General features: G+C 50.6%; 1 protein-coding gene across 2 annotated transcripts in view; it reads left to right on the top strand.

The window, feature by feature from the left end:
• The window catches only part of Oatp30B (Organic anion transporting polypeptide 30B), a 253853-nt gene that overhangs the window by 64428 nt on the left and 170081 nt on the right, over positions 1-19344 (top strand). For both annotated transcript variants that reach the window (XM_050171658.2, XM_050171656.2), the window contains exon 2: positions 6723-6966. The gene's annotated coding sequence lies outside the window, so the exon portion shown is untranslated. The remainder of the gene's footprint in view (positions 1-6722; positions 6967-19344) is intronic.

Raw genomic sequence — 19344 nt, 5'->3', positions numbered from 1 at the left:
GTAAGTACCCCCACGCTATCTATTCATCGACAGCTTTGAAAAGTCGCAGGCGAATCATTTTGTAGGTCACATTATGGAGTTCCCACGCAGTGCACAAGAGGAAGCGAATCCAGTTGTACTATAGCTCTGTTTGCACAAAGTCGACGCGAGCGAGTCGATTCAGAAGTCGAGCTGACTCAGCCCGGCCCCACCGCGTTTACATGCATCTTGACGAGCGAATTGAACGATTGAGCCCAGCCTTTGGGGTAATGGGGTGGGGTGGGGGACGGGGTTTACTCGGTGGTATCACCGGCCGTATCGACACTCCAAACGTCTCTTGCTTATCTCGACTTCTGACTGCTTGATGTTTCCGTCCACTTTAAATTCAAGCTCTTCTACAAGAGAGAAATGAACAGGGAAGGATAAGGAGGTTAACCAAGGACGTGCCCGGTTGGCTACCCTACACTTGGGGAGGGGGGAAAGGGAATAACAGATAAAGGTGTACGTTACGTACGGGTCTTCACTGTCTTAAACCCTTCGCATCTCAGTAGGATGTGCAGAGTGGTCTCTGTTCTTTTTTCTTTTTTTTGCTGCAGCGTACACAGGCCTCATCTTGTTGCGAATGTTTGCTCCGATATGTTTTTAGCCCTAGTCAACCAGCTGGAGCCTCAACTAGCAAGGCACTGCCCTTTGTGTTATCGTACAGATTTTACCTTCTAATGCCTTTCTTCCCATTCTTGTAAATCTCCATAGTCTTTTTTTGTTTGCATATTCTTTTTTTTTTTCATCTAGTTCACTGTCTCTGTTTCTGTCACTTTCTTTCTGACGATTCCTGGTTGTCTACTCGCACTTTCAACTACCCTGTACTTGGTTGCCAACTTTCTTGACCTCTTCCTGGGTTCTTTACCCACGCTTTTCAGTTACGGATGCTTGTGCACTTTAGCCGCCTGTTTATTTTGGCCCATGTTCCTGAGTCTGTCTTCAAAAATAATTGTGCTCTGCGCTTTTCTGACTTGAAGAATACAGGCCCAACCCATGTCACCCCGCATTGCCTCATTTGTGGTTTTACCGTGGACTCCCAAAGCCAACCGGCCTACAAATCTTTAGTTACCTTTCAAGCCCGACGTGATATCCGATTTGAAGCACAAAATGACATTTGCGAATTTTAGCGCTGGCATCATTACTCCTTTCCAGATTCCACGCTACCCCTCATATTTATTGTGGGCCCAAATTGCCTATATGTTTCATCATTGCTGCATTCCGCTTCCCTTTTATATTCACATTATCTTGGTGGGTGTATCTTGACTGTTTCCTTCGTTTATGTATACGCCGAGGTATCTATATTGATTGACTATGGATATGACTTGCTTTGAAGTGTGTGCTGACGACGCGCGTCAGAACAAAGCCCACGAAACTTCTGTAACGGCCAAGAAACGGAATCCGAAGAAGAGAAGGGGCTGCTAGGAGCGGCATTCCAGCCCAAGACCGTGAGCCGGCGTCATAGGAATGCTGACCAGTTCGGCATTTCTACGAGAAGGCGTGTCTCGATCCATTCTACGCAAGTGACTCGTCCACGGCGTCATCACGAGATTCAGCTTACGATGCGGGCGTGTCATTAATGTGTGGATGTAAAGTCTGCATTCGTCGTGAGGTGCGTCACAACGAGAGGCTTTCTTAGCGCACGCGCCATGCAAGGTTGCCACTAAAAGGAGTCGGAAAAGGCAGGGAGGCAACCCAGAGTGCCGCATTCAGAAGGCTAGCTGCTCTACGCCGACGCCAAATTTTGATATTCAGGCCAACTTCTCGAACCAGTCAAATAGTGGTTTTGGCATTGTGGCAAGTGGCTCTCCGTCGGGCGATCGTATGACGTGGACCTCTCGCCCTGTCAACGCTGGGACGATGTGTTTGGTGCGTCAGTTCACTTCTTTTTCCCTTTCGGCGGTGATTTCGGGGGGGGGGGGGGGGGGGGGGGGGGGGCGTGCTCTTTTTGGTTCTTTGCGCTCACCTCTCCTCGGAGGCGTGCAGAGTGCGGCGCCGGCTACGCAACATCTGATTGGCTGGATATGATGTCACCGGTTGCCTAAGTTTTGGGATCTCGGGAACGCTAGTGCTATTTAAGAATTCTTTTTTCCTGTGCCATTATCTCTTCCTGTTGTAGCTATGTAAATAAATCCACTACTCACCGTACCCCTCGACTAAACATCGTCCTCCGCCTGCATGAGGCGTACGACGGCGTCGGCCGGTTACTCCTTTTGGGAGATGCCCGACTCCAATTTTACAGGGAACTATCTGTACGCATTCACTGTGTGCTCGTCGCGCCTACAAACTGCCCGGAGGTCAATCGCCTCCAGAAATTACAGTACCTACTGCGGTGATCTGCGAGCCGGCGACGCATTAGACTGGTCTTCTCAGAGTTTCTATGTCTGATGAGGCTCTAATATATCCGACCGGTTGAGCGCAGTTTGAAGAAGACCACGTTAGACATATCACGCTCCGGAAGGATGCAAACGCAAGAGGTGGTTCGATTGTCTGTTGAGAGCCGCAGTAGCACTGTACTACGTGAGCGTGTATACTATTCGAACGAGGAATGGGTAAACTAGACCTGGAATGTCCACCCTTGTAGCTCCTAATAAACAACAGCGTCGCAACACGTCACCAATGGAGGGGTTCGTCTTCTACAGATCTACAGACGCCGAAGCTGGACGCGCGCGCGCTCCTTTATCCTCTCCGATTCGACTTCGCGAGCGTCAATCGCGAGCCAAAATATCTCGGCGCCACAGCGTATCGCGAGCGAACCAAAGCGAACCGTGCCTCGAAATTCTCCGCATACCGGCAGACAGTGTGCGGAAAAGGGGGCCGGCCGGATGCAAAGTCTTGCACATTTCACAGCATATATATATATATATATATATATATATATATATATATATATATATATATATATATATATATATATATATATATATATATATATATATATATTCTAGTCCCGGTGCTTTTTACTTCCTACATACCAATTCTCACCTTCCTGAACGCAGTGCATACGATTTTCTCCACCGAAACTGAAACTCAAACCCGTTCTTTCCGTTTCGCAAGAACGTGCATCCCTCGACGGCGTCTCCACGTACGGTTGGCGCCGAGAAATGACACGGTGCAACCCCCGCGTTACACGCTAAAGCGATGCGTGCAGTATAGCTTCCAGAATGGCGCATACAAACTTCGTCTCAAGCACAGTAGTACGTGGCCGCGCGGTCTTCCTCGTCGTTTTGTACCGACGAGGTGACCTGCTGCTGCTGCCGCCGCTATATACTGTGCCGCCGTAGTACGAGCATGTCGTGCCATACGCGAAAAACGGCCCGGCGCTCTCGATCCCGGCACCGACTGTGGGGGATGCCCGAAAATAGACGGGGCTGCTGCGCGCAGGCTCTTCTCGGACTTTCGCTTATGCATGCCGCGCACAAAATAGGAGGAGGGCGAGGAGGACGATGTGTACAAACTACATGCACGCACGTATAATACGCGTTCGCTCGGCCGCTGGCGTTTGCCTGTGCAAGCCTGACACAGATACAAAAAAAGCGCGACGCCCCTCGACCAGAGACCACGGCGCCTCGGCTTGCCAGAGTCTCTCTCTCTCTGTCTCTCTCTCTGCTCATTTGTTCGTTCATTTTCCTGCCTGCTTGGCCTTTCTCGCCAGCGCCAGCCCACTACACACCGACTGTTCGGCCCTTCTCTTCCTCGCCTTTATGGCGCGAGGCTCCTCCTGGTTACGGGACGGTGTCTCGCTTTGGAGTGCATTTCGTTCCTGCTGCGTCGCTCGGTGTGGCTTCCTGCTCTCCTTTTCATCAGATGTTCGGGGGGGGGGGGGGGGTTGTAGTCCGTTGATCTCTCTCGCCGAGTGCGCTACCGCATTCGAATGGCGCGCCGACTTGTGTGTGTCGCGTGGCTTCCTTTATGGACGAGAGTGTTTTACGTTGATGTTGTTGTTCTTGTCGTGGTTTTGTTATATGGCGTGCCTTGTGTTGTGGAACGGGAACCTGCGCGGCTTCGGGAGACGCCGGGCCTTGACATTCGACGGCCGTGCGCTAAATGCCTCCGGTCTCGCCTTCTGTATCCTCGTATCCGCGTCGTCGTCGTCGCCGGTGTTATTTGCGGTCGCGCTTCTGTGCGCCCCGCCGCGCGCGCACGTGTCAAGGTTCGAGCACGGTAAGCTCTCTTCTGCCTTGAAAGAAATAAGTAAAAGAAAGAGAAAAAAAGAAATGAAAAGAAAGAAAGAAAGAAAGAAAGAAAGGAGGTCTATCAGCTGGTAGGAAATATCTGTCGAGCCGTTCGCGTTTTGATCGACCGCTATACGTTAACATATTTTTGCGTTCACACGTTGGCGTGCTTTACTGCGCAGTGAAACAGTGCCGAGTTGTGCTCGAGGGGCCCCCCAGAAACAACTGTGACAGCAAGAGTCGTCCAAGTACGTGGAGTGCCATAGATGCTGTTGCATGGTGTCTGGTTGACTCCTATACGGGGTAAAAGCCGTGGAAACGTGGCGATGAGGTCCACTTCATGGCTGCTCCTTCTGTTTCCCCGGTGGCTATACCGCGCCCTCTCGGTGTGCTTACACGCGTCTTCCTTCGTATATAAACACGGGTATACAAACCCCTCTGGGCCGGTCGCTGCGCAGTGGCGCTCGAATTTCGCCGGCAGATTAATCTGGGGTCTCCATTCTATCCTCTCTTGCAGGCCGTACCCTGTCTATGCGTATATTGAATAGGGGCATTTACGTATTCGTGGCTGTATAAATAGGGTTGGCAAAACCTAGCTCCACCACAATAAAATGCTTTCTGAGGAGAAGCTAAAAGCAAAATCGTTGAACCAAGAAGCCGACTTGTGCTCAACATAATGGGACCTGCTCACTGACCCGTGACCAGCAGCCACCTACTCTTGAAAAACGTCCCCATCTTACTCTAAAATAGTTTTCGGGGGAGCTAGTAACATTGTCGACCAGCGGTTGCAGCATTTATATCCCGTGTAAATGTCTCTGTACGTTGTGTGTAATCTTCGTTTTGAAGCAGCGATAGATGCGCACACAAGTATTAAGTGCTTAGTACTGAGTACTTACTAGAAGCACTAAGCGTTGCGCTGAAACTCTGTTCCCTATTACACTAATGTTCTGCCCGGTATAACGCTACAAAACCGTCATGGGGAAATTAAACAATACGTCAGGTTTACCACGCTCTACTCCTCGTTATCCGGATAATGTGACAATCGTTATAGCGCGAGCTATAAGAGATCCGTGGCCTGGGGAACCGTGTTCTTGTACCGTGTTATTCGGCTTTTACTGGGTATACTAACATTTCTAATAACTTACCGGGTCGATTAGGGAGCATTCACGTGACGTCTCCGTATGCCATTTTGTAGTCTTATTCACCGCATCCACTGTGCCGCTGAAGATGAACGGATCTGGTTAACGCGCAGCTTTCTCAGCGTGCTGTCTGTGGAGCAATATGGCGACCTTCACGACGTTCGTGCATACCTATAGTAAACGAATAACGAGATTCGGTGGCATTCTGTCATTAGGATATTCGCACGCTCCCGTCAGCTTAAGAAAATATAAGGAAGCCGTCGTGACTGGTGGAAAGGGAAATGTTCATTTTAGCGTTGAACTAAGAAAAAAGCAGCGGTGTGTATTAGATAATTAATGACAATAGAAATTATTCTTGCTGAGAGAAGCAAAAAAGCGTAGTCAGGCGGGCCATGCGATTCATACAACAGGAAATCGCCGATCCACTTGAACAGCAGATTTGATGCGAAGAGACGTGAAACGCAGCCTAGGCTGGAATACAGTTAGATGAAGAAACTAATTAGTTTTTTTAGCCTAGAGGGCGGATCCTGTTTGTCCAATTCGGGGTTGATTGGCGATCTCTGGGAGAGGCCTCTCTCGTGCTTTGTTGAATTTCAATTGGCTGATTGTAACGGATATTATACAGAAATATATCAGTGACAGGTCGTACATTAGTCGCGGCGCCGCAGTATCGCAGCGTCGAGATGAATCACCGACGCCGTATGCTAATCACTGCGCTGTTTTTTTCCGCACCCCGATCGCCGATCTCCACTCGAGCGATACGAATTTCGCGCGGCCTCATCGCTGAGGCCATCAGCTGGCTTGCGGCTGCCACCACCAACGCCGCGGCGGCGTTGTTCAGGCGACGACGTCACGCGTGACGCAAGCGAGACTGGGTCAGGTGACGAGGGAAGCCCCCTTCCTTGCTACAGTTGAGAGCGAGAAGGTGATGAGAGAGGGTGAAGCGAAGGTGGGGAGGAATTGGGGAAGAGACACAGCGTCGGCGCGGTTCTCTGCGCCCTTTCTCTTTTTGTTTCTCCTCGGCTCTTTCCAGTAGCCCTCCCTCTCTCTTTCTTCCTCCTCAACGGCCCGCTTCCAACCCGCGCGGAGCAGTCAGTCTCAGCTGTGAGGAGTCGCGTCGTGGAGGGCGCGCTGGACTGAGAGCTTTGCACTGCGGCTGCTGCGCGCGCGTTCTGCTCGGCTGTGCTGCGAACGTCGCAGTGTGTGTGTGTGCGTGGCCGCCTGGCTTTTCGAGCGTTGTTGTCGCCTTTGCCGTTAAGCGCGCCCGCGTGTTGAAGGTATCGTTTCTTCGTGCTGCGCTTATTTGTTTGTTAATAACGGCGGTGCTTGGCGGAGCTGTCATCGCTTACCTGTGACATCGACGTTTCCTCCTCTGTGGATCTGATTCCAGTGATCGCATCGGGGAAACGAGAGTGTGTGCTGCTGCTGCCACTGGGGATCGCGCTCCCCGACCTGCCTGGCTGCCTGTGTGTGTGGCTCACAACTGTGCGAGGTCAGTGTCTCCGTTGTTGTTGTGGAAGTGATCGCCGCCGACGGAGCCGAGCGGGAGGATATCGTCGGCTGCACTGAGACTGACTGCCACAGTGACTTCCGTCGCACAGTCCGCACTGCTTACCTTCGGCAGTTCACGACAGGTGAGTTGGAACTGCACCGTCTTTCGCCTTTGCACTGTCTCTTCCGGGTGCGCCGAGTTTCTTGTGTGTGCGTGTGTGTGTGTGTGTGTGCGTGCGCGCGATTGTTTTCTTGGAGAACTTGAGAGCGAGGGTTGCAGGGACTCGCTGTGCTGCGGCTCTGGGATGATTGGACATCTGACAGTCAAGAAGCCGGCGACTAGGGCTTCAGCCGCTGACGTCAGACGTCATTTGAGATTGCCGCTGACGAATCCCCCCACCCCCCCCCTCCCGTCGTGAGCTCCTATGCGAGTCCAATGCAAATGCACGCTTCGTCTGCATTATTAGGACGACGCACGTTCCTGGCGAAAGCGATCAACTGCGAGTCCCACGTCATTACCGATTTGCGCGGTGTCACGGTCAACTCGTTGAACGACTGCGGCATCGGATTCAGGTTAACCTCGAATTAATGTCAAGCGCGCGGCAACGTTCTCTAAGTGCACTGCGAGACTCGGGAACACGAACCGCGCGTGAACGAAGCTTGAGCCACAACTACACGAGTATTCATCCTTGCCGGGCAGAAATGCTTCGTTGCATCGATAACTCCGCAGCTTCATTGAAGATGGAATAAGTGAACTGATATGTGAACGCTAGCCAGCGGTTGACGGCGTTCTAGCGCGAAGTTCCTTCGAGCGCATCCATCAAGGCATCCAGAAATACAAACTCCAAGTGAGAGTAGGACTCCATGATGTGCATGCAAAAGGAAGGACTCTTGATATGCATTCCGGCAACCCGAATAGCCGCGGGACTGTTGTAACACTTGCGCGCTACGGGCGCGTTGCCCTGTTATGCTCGGCGTGGACTTGTTTTCCTCGGATGTCGCCTGTCACACTCCACGCGCGTGTTTTTTTTTTTTTTTTGTTGGTCGCAGGGTATAGAAGGATCGCTCAGTTTTGCCGGGCACAGCGTGTCAAATCGGTGTCTCGCAACCACGCTTTTCGAAACACGTGCGACGCTCGCTGGTGTCAACAAAGTGGGAATTGGTAAATCCTGTGACGAAATATCGCACTATCGAATCGGGCGCGAGGTTGAACTGGCGGACGTTACGAAATCCCTGCTACGATTTCTCGAAATCTGCGCGGTAGTCTTATTTCCAAATAGAATAAATCGGGGCGTATGAATAACTTGCGCATCTGCGACAGCGAGGGGACCACATTTTACCTTGTTAAGTCAGGGAAGGTCGCGAAAGACGTAAGGATGGTGGCAACGCCGCAGGGCCATAGGAGTTCCCGCAGGAGCTTCTTATGACGTCGTGAACTTAGGAAGCTTATTTATCAGTAAAGAAAAACGAACAACAACAACAACATTCCGTTAGGAAGGAACGAAAGAGTTTCGGGAACTTTTCCTGCGCCAAGAACAGCCGGAATGCCAGAAGATACTTCGAAATCCGTGACCTCACACTGAGGCTGCGGCGGCGCTTATCTAAATAATTCGTATATTTAGCTTCGCGTTCTCTTCCTATAATAAACCTTCTTTGCCAAACAAATGAATATACAGTTGTAAAGGAACACTTTCCCGGTATAAGCTGATTTAGTGCTGCTACCCTTTCGCGTCGTTCCAAAACGAAGTGGGCACGTCCATGTGTCGGTTTTACCAAAACATCTCTGCTGTCCCCTCTTTGTCTCTCGTTATTGCTGCGAGCTTTAACCTGGCGTTTATCTAACGCCAGGTAACAAAGAGAGAGAGAGAGAAAAAAAAATGACCTCACAGGTAACGCATTGGTTCTGCATAGCTCGCTCGCTGGAGCGACGTGTCGCGAAGGCAGCCATAACGCAGGGAACAAACAAACTGCGAGGGCGCTTGCGTCTCGCCGCAGGGTGACCCCTCGCGCGCCTTGTGCGCTGGAAGAACCGGTTTGCTCTCCTTTCCGTGCCGGCCCGATCAGCTGAGCTGACCGCTGCAGGGAAAACTCGAAGGCGTCGTCGTCGAGCGAACGCGGGAGACGACCGAAGTGGCAGGGGCGACCGTTGTCGTTCCGCCGCGCCAGCAGTTGCGACATGGCGCTGCGACCCTGGACAGTAGGGGGGTGCGCACTAACGGCCGAAAGTACCGTGTTTACCCGTGTAAGGCACTCGTCTAAAAACACACCTTTACCGTAGTACAGCCGTTTGTTTTCCCGGCGGCGACAATTTCTTGCCGCGTGTTCCTGTATTTCACGCCGTGCGCGGGCCTGGTGAAATATACGGGAATTGGAGGGTACTATGCGTGACACGTTCGCGCTTCGACGTGCTCGGAAACTTTTGCCTGCCTGCACGCATTCCAAGGGCGCGAGAGTCAAATATCTTAAGTTTTCGCGGGTTTGGGTAACAAAGGCTTACGACAAACACGGTGAAGCCGAATTTTCACTTATTAGGAACAGTTCGTGAATGTTTGGTTGGTTACCCTTACCCCAATAAAAAAAAATAACCCTCTGTCTCAATGGCGAAATCGGTTAAGCCGAATTTGCTCAGCCGCGACTGGTGCCTGCTGCTCGGCTCGGCCGGGGGCCCCTATCGGTAGACTTTGTAGTTGTGACTCTGCTGGCAGCGCGCAAAGCAAATGGGAGTTTCTGTGTACGCAAAACGAGTACGCCAGCGTCGGCGATGACGTTGACACATGCAGCGTTGGCGGCACAGGAGCAACACTTGGAAGGATATCTTCGAGATTCTTCTGCAGTTTGATAAACGGTGGTGAGGATGCTGTGCCCCCCAACATGCAGTTGCGTGCGTCATGTTCACGCGTCATACAGCTGATAAACGTCCTGAATGGTTTCCCGCTTATTATTATTATTATTATTATTTTAATAGCGATATGGATATCTGCTGGGGAAGATTGCAGGGATCTGAGCTCTTCTATCAATCTTCTATCTGCCAATGAGTGTGTATTGTGCCGCGAGCATTTCGATGGCGTTATCGCCGAAGACTCATTGAAAGGAGTCTGGAGCTTGGCGTCGGTTCGACCGGCTCGCTGTCAATATGATCGCTGCGTGCCTCTCTAATATGCACCAGCATATTGCGAAGCCGTGTAATGGGTCTCCGATATGGCGTCCTATAGCCGCTGCTTGGTAGTTGGCCATATTTTCGTTACTCCCGAACGTTGAGGACGCCGTATTAGTGAGTTTTCCCAGCTCACTCGTTCAGTTTGACGTCTTTCTTAATATTCTTTATCGATTGGTTTGGAAAACGTGCGCGGTTGATTTAGAAAGAACAAGAAGTCAATGGGCGAGTGCGCGCGCACTGGCAGCTGCCACCGGAAATGAGGGGATAAATTGAAGATAGGAAGTGAAGGAAGGAGGAAATGAATTGATTGAACGGTTAACGCGTTTCGGCATCTCTAGCCAACGCTGCATGTGGGGCTATAGCGAGAAATGCCGCTGTGTGGAGGGCTGCGGAAGAGTTTTTAACCACCCGTGGGACTCTCTATGTAAGGCGGGCCTGATTGTACAGGCGAGCGTTTCTTGTATTTTCGTCCCCCCCACCCCCCCTCGAAATGCATGAGGCTGGGATTCGAGACCGCGACCTCGTGTTCTGCAGCGGCAGCGCACCGCCACGGTCGCTGTAGCACGGCGGCTGCGCAAAAGAAATTACGAGGTCATAGCTCACAAGAGAGAGAGAGAAAAAGGAGGGCGAGGAAGGAAGGAAAGAAAGGCAGGGAGGTTAACCAGACAAAAAAGGAGTAAAGTATGACAACGACAAAGAATAGAGTGCAGCAGTAGGAAAAGAGTAAAATCAATGCAGGTTGCATTTAATCAAAAGAGGGGCATGAATATAATTTTATGAATAGATATTTAAACAGAAATGAAAAAATAAGAAAGAGCGGAGGGGGGGGGGGGCGAAGTGGTTACGTCTGCTTTATGTTTAGTCTTTAGCTTTGCACATGCGGGAAGTCGCGCGAGCAATAAAATATCGACACTGGGTAAAGTGTACCGAAATTTTGTCGTGATATTACCGAGAAAAATTGGAAAAGCGAGGAAGGAGTTGACTTTCAGGAGAAGGTGAATATTTTTTCTGGCTGGACGACATGGCATAAGCCAGTAAGGTCAGTGCTACTCGGTAGATGTCCGTGCACGCGAAATGCTTCCTGTAGCTAACCCTAATTTCACTCGTCGAGTGCCGACTTAAGCAACCGACATACAGTGCCAAACATTACGTATTTTGCTACTGAAGGTGTTCGCGAAGCTTCCGTCGTTTCGTCAGTTATTTCGTGTCACTATAGGCTGCGTTCTTGGAAAGTTCTTCCCGGACACGTTTAGTCTAAAATCTGTGGGTATCTAAGGTGAACGCGTGAACTATATTTACGCTGCAGGAACGTTTTCGTTGTAAGCGATGTTGTTTTCGAGCAAGGGACGGGGGTTCGCTAGGGGATGCATGGCGTTTCAGCTTGCACTACTATCCCTTGAAAATCTCGGGGGTGCACCGATTAATCGCAGCACCTCATCCCTTTCGCTGCAGCTCGTTGACAATGTACCACACTGCGACAAAGTACTCAACCTTCTTCTGCTTGGCCCCGCCATCTGTGCATGCTATAGGCCCGCAGCGAAAGGTTAAAACGCGTACAGTGAACCCTAGCTCGTCTCGGGATCTCTCCAGTTGAACGCACCTTTCTCCTGCGGACCGATTGTGTTGACGGTATGCCACATGTACGAACTTGTACTTGCGCGCTACAAGTGGAACCCCGCGATGACAAAAAAGCAAGTGAGAAGTACGCTGTCGGAAAGACTACGTGCTTGAAATATATCTGCAAAGTTGGCTGTCAACTGCGCTCTGTTCTTAATTTGTTTGAACTTCGGCTTCGTAGAATGCTCGTTGGAGAAGCGATCGAATTGCACCTTATATGAAAGTAGTGAACGAAATTCTTGCTTTGTGTGTGTGTGTGTGTGTGTGTGTGGCCTAATTATTCCATTCGCGTTGAATTTGCACAGTGAAATACGTCTCAGTCGTGTAACAAAATACAAATTTCTAATACATTGGTTCCGTCGAACCACATGCTTAATGCGTCGGTGCTCGTTGTACGGTATGCATTACTCATATATATGGACGATATCGTGCATGATTTAGCCTAACGCGTATCGTATGGTCTGGCGAGCTGATTTCTTTAAAACGCTCGACCGCTCACCGAACAACTAGCTTATGCGCATGTTTAACCAGCATTGTACCTACCGCACTGCTCTGTGTTTCAGTACCTCGCGCTAACCGGCAATGATTTCGATCATCATTCTTTAACGCCATAAGTGGACCACAATGATTTCTTGCAGACCCCTCCCCGAATCGTCCCCGGTGAGTTTTTTTGCAGCATAACAAGTTGCGCGGCCATAATTGAGTTAGTAATTACAAAGCAGACGACATTGGTTCGTCTGGGAATCCTCCCCGTTGCGGCATCATTGCGAAGCCATTGGCTTCAGTTTTCTATATATGCGAGTCTAATCATGCACAGCGAAGTAGTTCAAGTGCGGCTGCGGGAGCCGGGCTAGTTCGGTTTATATATATATATATATATATATATATATATATATATATGCTCCGTTGCGTACTTCTTGCATCGAGATAGGAGACATGGAACACTTTCCGTGTAGCCGTGTCCAGGCAACCGATGTGTGTAAGGGATGCTCTATTTGACAAGCTATACTGATGCGTGCGTTCAACAGATAGCGTTTCCAGGGGGATCCGTTATAGCCCGCAAGGATGCCTTCACGTCTCTTTCTCTCCCTCTCTTTCCCCCTCCCAAAGGAGCGTGGTTGCTCGTCGTGCGTTAAGATTACCCCCCTACGACATTGCAACAGACGCTAGGGTCGAGCTATATGATCTATTCGTAATTCGAGTGCGTGCTTCTTTCTCCGCATCGCACGATTGCCCATTTAACGTGGGAGTAGAGCGCAGAAGCTGTAGAGTGGCACGTATACCCGATCTGGGGGATGTACCCAATGGCAGCACCGCGGTCACAGATGCTTTGGCACAGGTGAAGTGCTCTAGCTGCAGATGCTCAGTCTTTATTATTTCTTTTCTAAATTTGGTATATTTGAATATTATATGTAGAATTTCCACTTTACCCTATAGCTTACTTTCTTTTCTAAGTTCTATTCCCCTTCCGGCGAGTGCGATCCCGGCCGCGTTTATGGGATGGGGGCGGTATATGCGAAAACGCTCGTGTAGGGCGTGCGGCAAGGAGTCCCGTGAAGTAAATATTAAACCGGAGTCGGCCTTTAGAGCGTCGCTCACGATAATAGAGAGACTTTGGCAGTTCAAAAGCCGGATTTTTTTTCTCCTAGATCTCCCTCCTTAGCTCCCTCCATAGCTCCCAGATCTCCCAGCCTGTTGCTTCAACCTACCGCACCGTAAAATAATTTACACCTCTGAGTGTGAGTAAGGGTGCGAGTAGGTCTTACGCCCTTTTTTGGGCTTAAGGGTAATAGAGAGTTTCAGATTAGGGGACGCCAGGGACTTGCGTACGCAAAAACTGTGGCCGACGGTACTGCGCATGCGCCGACCCCTACGCCTGGTCTGCGCATGCGCAGTATACGGCGGCCCTTAGTTTTGGCGTACGGAACCGCTTGCGTTCCCTAATCTAAAACGTTCTTTTCATTCACACCCTTAGGCCCTTTTTTGACCATAATCGTGTGCTTTTTAGACCGATTTGCAGCCTTACGTACTGTTAAGGGTGTCAATTAGTCTACAGAGCACAAGCTGCACTCACCAGCTATAACGCGGCAGCCGTTAATTGGGCCACAATCGGGGCACAGCAAATAGGACACCGGTCTACAGAAACGACACGGACAAGCCCGCACTGTACACCGTGAGTGTATAGGGAAGCCCCTTGCCGACTTCTTTGTCGCGCAGATCACGTGTCAGGATCCCCCCGTGATCCAGCGGAGGTTCCCCGTTAGGCTGTTTCCTTCCTGTCTGCCTACTTTCCACTTTTCTTTTTAACCGTTCTCATTGGGTTTCTTTCTTTTTTCTGGTGTCGTACGCGGCGTATACCCCCCTGAAGCGTACGTAGCTGCGGTTTTTTTGTCGTCTCGCGCTGCCGTCTCTCTCCAGTTTCTGAGCCCGTCCTTCTTTTGAAGCCACCGGGAGTGCCCGTTTCGTTTGGCTCGCCGAGCACGAAAGACAACCTTGTTCCGACGGCGTCGCACCTTCCCCGAAAGATGTGGAAGATGAGTACAGCGGTGGAGGGATTGTGAAACAAAGCGATAAATACGCGTCCTGTGGCGGGAGGGGGTGCTGGTGGCTCTGTGGCCTTTAAGCCGTATAAATATTTCGAGTATGGAGAGTTTTAGGCTAGGGGACGCAAGCGGCTTGCGTAGCAAGAACTAGGGGCAACGGTACTGCACATGCGCATACCCAGGCGTAGGGGCCTGCCAATGGGCTTGCGCATGCGCAGTACCGTGGCCCGTAGTTCTTGGTTACGCAAGCCGTTTGCGTCCCCTGATGTAAAACTCTCTTATAACTTGCAGCAGCGCAAGGAAGACGATGGACAGGAACCGAAAACAAACACAACAGGACAAGATTGTTTTTTGTAGCGCCCGATTGACGGCCTATCGCTTATGGAGCGGGTCGCGCCATTGCACTACAGGAAAAAGAACGTGGACCAGAGCGCTCGTCTTGTCGTGTTTGTTTTCGATTCCTGTCCGTCGTCGTCTTTGCGCTGCTTCAAGTTATTTATACTCGAGATGAACCAACTCTCCCCAATTAAGTTGTTGCTACCGCATAAACAGTTGCACGAGTGGCTCTTTATTTTAATTTTAATTTCTTACCGTTGCCTTGTTTGCAGCACGCGGTGTCAGTGCGCATTATGCCAATGTCGCTCGCGGTGGCTCTGTAGCTCCCGTGTTCGACTCCATTCCGCGGCAAAGAGCAACCGTTATCGTGTTCGTGCACTGAATTGTGTGCGTATGTGTGTGTGTGTGTGTGTGTGTGTGTGTGTGTGTGTGTGTGTGTGTCGTGTCCGTAATGAAGAAAGTTATCCAGATTCAACGCGCATGTTGGAATCTAGTATGTGAAGCGAGGCGAAGCTTTCGTGAAGCGTTCATTCGCCCTGGTGACTATAAACGACTGTGGTGCATTGCGCTGCCAAGCACGATCGAGGTCGCGGGATCGAATCCCGGGCCCGCCGCAGCGATTGCATTTTTGATGTGGGCGAAATGGGGGAGAGGCGGGGGCAGCGCCCGTGTGCTGTTCATGTGTACGTTAGAGATGCTCAGGCGGTCAAAATCGATCCGTGGATCGCCACTATGCGGCTTGCCTCATAATCAGGTGGGGATTTTGACACAAGCGTTCAGTTAAATGCTGTACAACTGAACACTATGCCTACCAATATGTTTATTTTCGTTCTGTAAGCCTGTTTGCTTTAGATATAGTTATTTATTTGGAAGGACGTTAAATGACGGGCCAAGAAAAGTCAACACAAGGGCGCGGATTAACAAGCAGTTTTTTTTATTTACTTCTTAAGGTCGTTAATTTAGAGCACCTCCAACACGAGCGCACCCAACAAGCTCCATTTTCAGTCCTTTCTGCATTTAGAGATGCGTATAAGCCGACATTATATTGGAGAAGTTTCATGCCGTGATTTATGGTTTGGTTACGCCGAACAAAATGTGTTTTCACATTGTCGGTCCTGGAGACTGTGGTTACCGTGCTTATCAGGCGAGAAATCGGAAACCGGTGCCTCCCATTAATTCAAAGTACGTTACAGGGCTCTGTATGAAACATAGGCTGAGGTAGCTTGTGCAGTAGTATATGGCGACGCAAGAAATCTAATAAATTAGAACAATACACGAAGCTTGTTAAGTCATCGTAAATACAGGTAACAGTACAGGTTATGCAAGCGCGCACGTAAGGTAAAAGCGTGTAGTTAACGAGAGGAAGCTGTTTAAGTACTTTACGAGGAGATGCGTAACAACCATCAGGAAAGTAATCGACGAATTGTGATATAGCCATAATGAGCGAGGAAACCTAGCGAATACGAATATAGATCAAGAACATTGAAGGTGCCGCTCTCAAACCTATATTACTATCGGAACAGCGTGAACTGTACAGGCCACGACAGTAACCGATAGAAACTACCAAACACTATATATATATATATATATATTTTTTTTTTCTTGAAGACTGTATGTAGGAAAGACCTAACCCCGAAAGAAGCAGCGAGTGAACGGAACTCCGACGTCCTTGTCGCACCAGACCGCGTTTCTTCCGAAAACGGGAACAAGGCGCGACCGACAACGAACCGGGCGGTATTCGTTTTGTTTTCTGGCGTTTTTTTATTCCTATTTATTTGTCGTTTCTTCTCATTTCAACTTAAACCGTTTTCCTCTCCCCCCTTTCCACACGCTAAGCTACGTGCTCCGCAGCAGGAAAGAGAGAGGAAGTGTTTTTTTTTTTCCCCTTTTCTGTTGCACGTCGCGACGCGGACGGCGGGCTTCCTCTGTTGCGGTTGCCGCTGCGCGGGCGCCGATTTTTCTCCGTCCTGTCGCAAGAACTGCGTCAAATCGCTGTTGGGACGAAATCCGCGGAAGAATACGCGCTTCCACCTATGGCAGCTAGCTAGCGTTATTGGTAGGGCCCGTTTTTAGAAGAAGAAAAAAAATGTGTAGTGAGGGAAGGGGAGGGGGTGAAGTGTTGGCGGGTGTGTGGTATGGCAAGCCAGACACGCTGGTATTCTGAGAGGGAGGCAGAGGGACATAGACGTTTTACTATGCGGGGGTTGGACGCGGACGCGTTAGAGAATAGATGTAGCACGACTGTGATTATGTATATTAACGTGGGTATGTCAGCTGGAGGCGGAGAAAAAAAGGGGAAAGGAGAGGTCAGTACACGTCAGTGATTTTTGCTGACGATATCTCTACACCAGCATCTAAGTTTGACCTGGTCGTTGCAATTTCAGCCTCGTGTGCGCGTTGCGTTTCGACCCTGCGTCAGCGGGTGCCGTTAGACCAGCTGCTATGTCAGCACGTAGTCGGTCGCTACAGTAAGAATTCTGGGAGCCATCGTCGAACTCCGCGTCAAGAGTAGGCGCTACCAGAGCTGGTATGTAGACGCAGTAACACTTGGATGAGCTTGAGCAAGCGAGATGATGATGTGTGACCAACTCGTTTCAAAGGGAATGTCCTTAGAAGTCATCATCATCATCACCCGAGTGTATGCCTCCGACATTCATGGTATTCCGGAAACAGCTAATACCTGCACGGGAGAGAGAGAGAGAGAGAAGACCGGAAAGGCAGGGAGGTTAAAGAGACGCACGTCCAGTTCTCTACCCTGCACTGGGGAAAGGGGTATCGGGATGGAGAGAGAGAGAGCAGTTTCGCGCACAGTTGAAGGTTCGCACCCAGTCTGCACACGGTTGCCAAGACCTATCCACTTGGGGTATCTCAACAGCGCACAGACACCTGAAACACAATACCCGCACGGACGGCCTGAAACCCCCTAATACCTCACGCGCTCTCCAGTATAGGGGCTCGGCGCGCCCGGCGGTGCGTGAATTGTCGCGTGACGACTACGAGGACGAGCTGGCGAGGGCACGCACCGTCCTCCGACGTGGCACGCGGCGACACCGCGGTTGCTGGCCCCGCGTGACCCTGCTCCAGTTGGGGGGGGGGGGGGGGGTGGCACGCGGCCCGCTTCGGGCTTTTGCCGGCTCGTGACCGCGACCGACGGCGGCGACGCGAGGTTGAACCTTCTTCTCTCGCGTCTCCGCTTCGCTCGTATCACCCGTCCGCGACTGCGACGCGGTGGCGACGACTGGCGACGAGAAGCGGGGCGAGTGAGTCGGCAGGTTTCGGCATCTGCGGAGAAGGACTCTGCCGAGGCCGCTTGTTTGTCGGAAGACGCCGCGCGCGATGTCGGCAGACGTTGGCTCATCTGTACCCGAATCGACGAAATGGGTGCGGCAAACGCGTTCAAGGATGTGGGAAGAACGAAACTGCGACGTGGAGAACTCGTCAGTGACTACGTAGTTCCGGAATACGCGCGCGCGTGCGGATGTGGCACCAACTAGCAAAACACGTGTCCGTTTGAAAGAGAGAGAGAGATTCAGAAGGAAGGAAGGTTACGCAGAAAAAATAAAGCCCGGTTTGCTGCCCTGCATGGACGAAAACGGGTAAGGGATAGGAGGGGAGAAAGATACAAGAAGGAAATCGGGGTGGGGGGGGGGGGGGGCGCACGAAATTTTGCGGCGACGCACAGTACAGTTTCGCGCAGGACCCGTAAATACCCACAAGCAAACTCACGCCCTATAGCTGCCCTTAGCACCTACGTCCGTTGTGGCCGCTGCCCTAACTGCATTTTGTTTCTCATAGCCGCTGGCTGTTTGGCATTTGGCTGTTTGGCGTTGATTTGAATGCCGCGCCGTTCCTCTCGGGATACAATTAGGGAATTAAGGAAACACTACATAGGTGACACAAGGGCTCGAGTGCGGAGGAAGCCAAACTTGCGGTGCATACGCGAGCCGCTTGCATATATCCCCTGGTCCAAATATGTCTATTGTTCGCGTGAAAGGAAGTCGAGTGAAGGAGAGAAAAAAAAAAAAAATTATTCAAAGAGGAAGGATGACTCGGCCTGCGGTTTGTGGTCGTGCGCATATACGGGCGGAAGACAAGGCTAGATGAAGCTAAACAAAGACAATGCAGGTCGACAACAGGAAATGGAAGGGAAGTGTGACACAGTGTCGAGGGGCGCTGCGAGGACACATCAATCAGTGTGACCGTTAATGCGGCGCGTTTATATCTCTCACTTGAAGTGTTGTCTTCCGTGTGTCTTTGATACACCGCGTATCTTTTCTTATTTAGCTTTGTTGTTCATATATTGTCCGTTCGCTGCGCACGAAACCGCCCCTGGTTCTCTGCTTCGCGTTGCGCGCGAAGTCGTTTGTTTTTGTTTCCCGGAATATTTGGCTGCACCCGTTGATGATTCGACGCGCGTATATAAAATGTCCTCGCAACTGCCGTCCTGGTTTCCGTTATTATCTCGGAGAAGAAAAAAAAAGAAAGAAAATAAAAAAGGACGGAATATTTCCCACAGATTCCGGTAGTGGTGCTCGAGCTCAGGTCGAGCTGTTGTATGTATTCTCCCTTTCCGGTCGGCCTAGTCGTTCTGAATGGTTTGGCGCCAACCCTTGCACGCCTTTGTGAATTAGCATTTTTTCTGCCGTGCCGTCGAAGCTTATGTGCAGCGATTCACATATTCCTCTTGGACGTTCTTGCAAGTGGTTTGAGGACACGAACTAATGCTCCTCTCCTGATCAGCATGCCCGAAGCTACATACGCGGCAAAATAATTTAAACCTTTTTTTTTTTTCACTTCTAATGGTGTGAATTACTTTACAGTGTATACATTGTCGGGGTGCTCTCGTATGAGCACAAAAACATCGTCCT

Source organism: Dermacentor andersoni, chromosome 6 (genome assembly GCF_023375885.2).
Source record: "Dermacentor andersoni chromosome 6, qqDerAnde1_hic_scaffold, whole genome shotgun sequence".
NCBI classification, from domain to species: domain Eukaryota; kingdom Metazoa; phylum Arthropoda; class Arachnida; order Ixodida; family Ixodidae; genus Dermacentor; species Dermacentor andersoni.
Note: the sequence above shows the minus strand (reverse complement) of the source record. Positions and strands in the feature narration are given on the sequence as shown.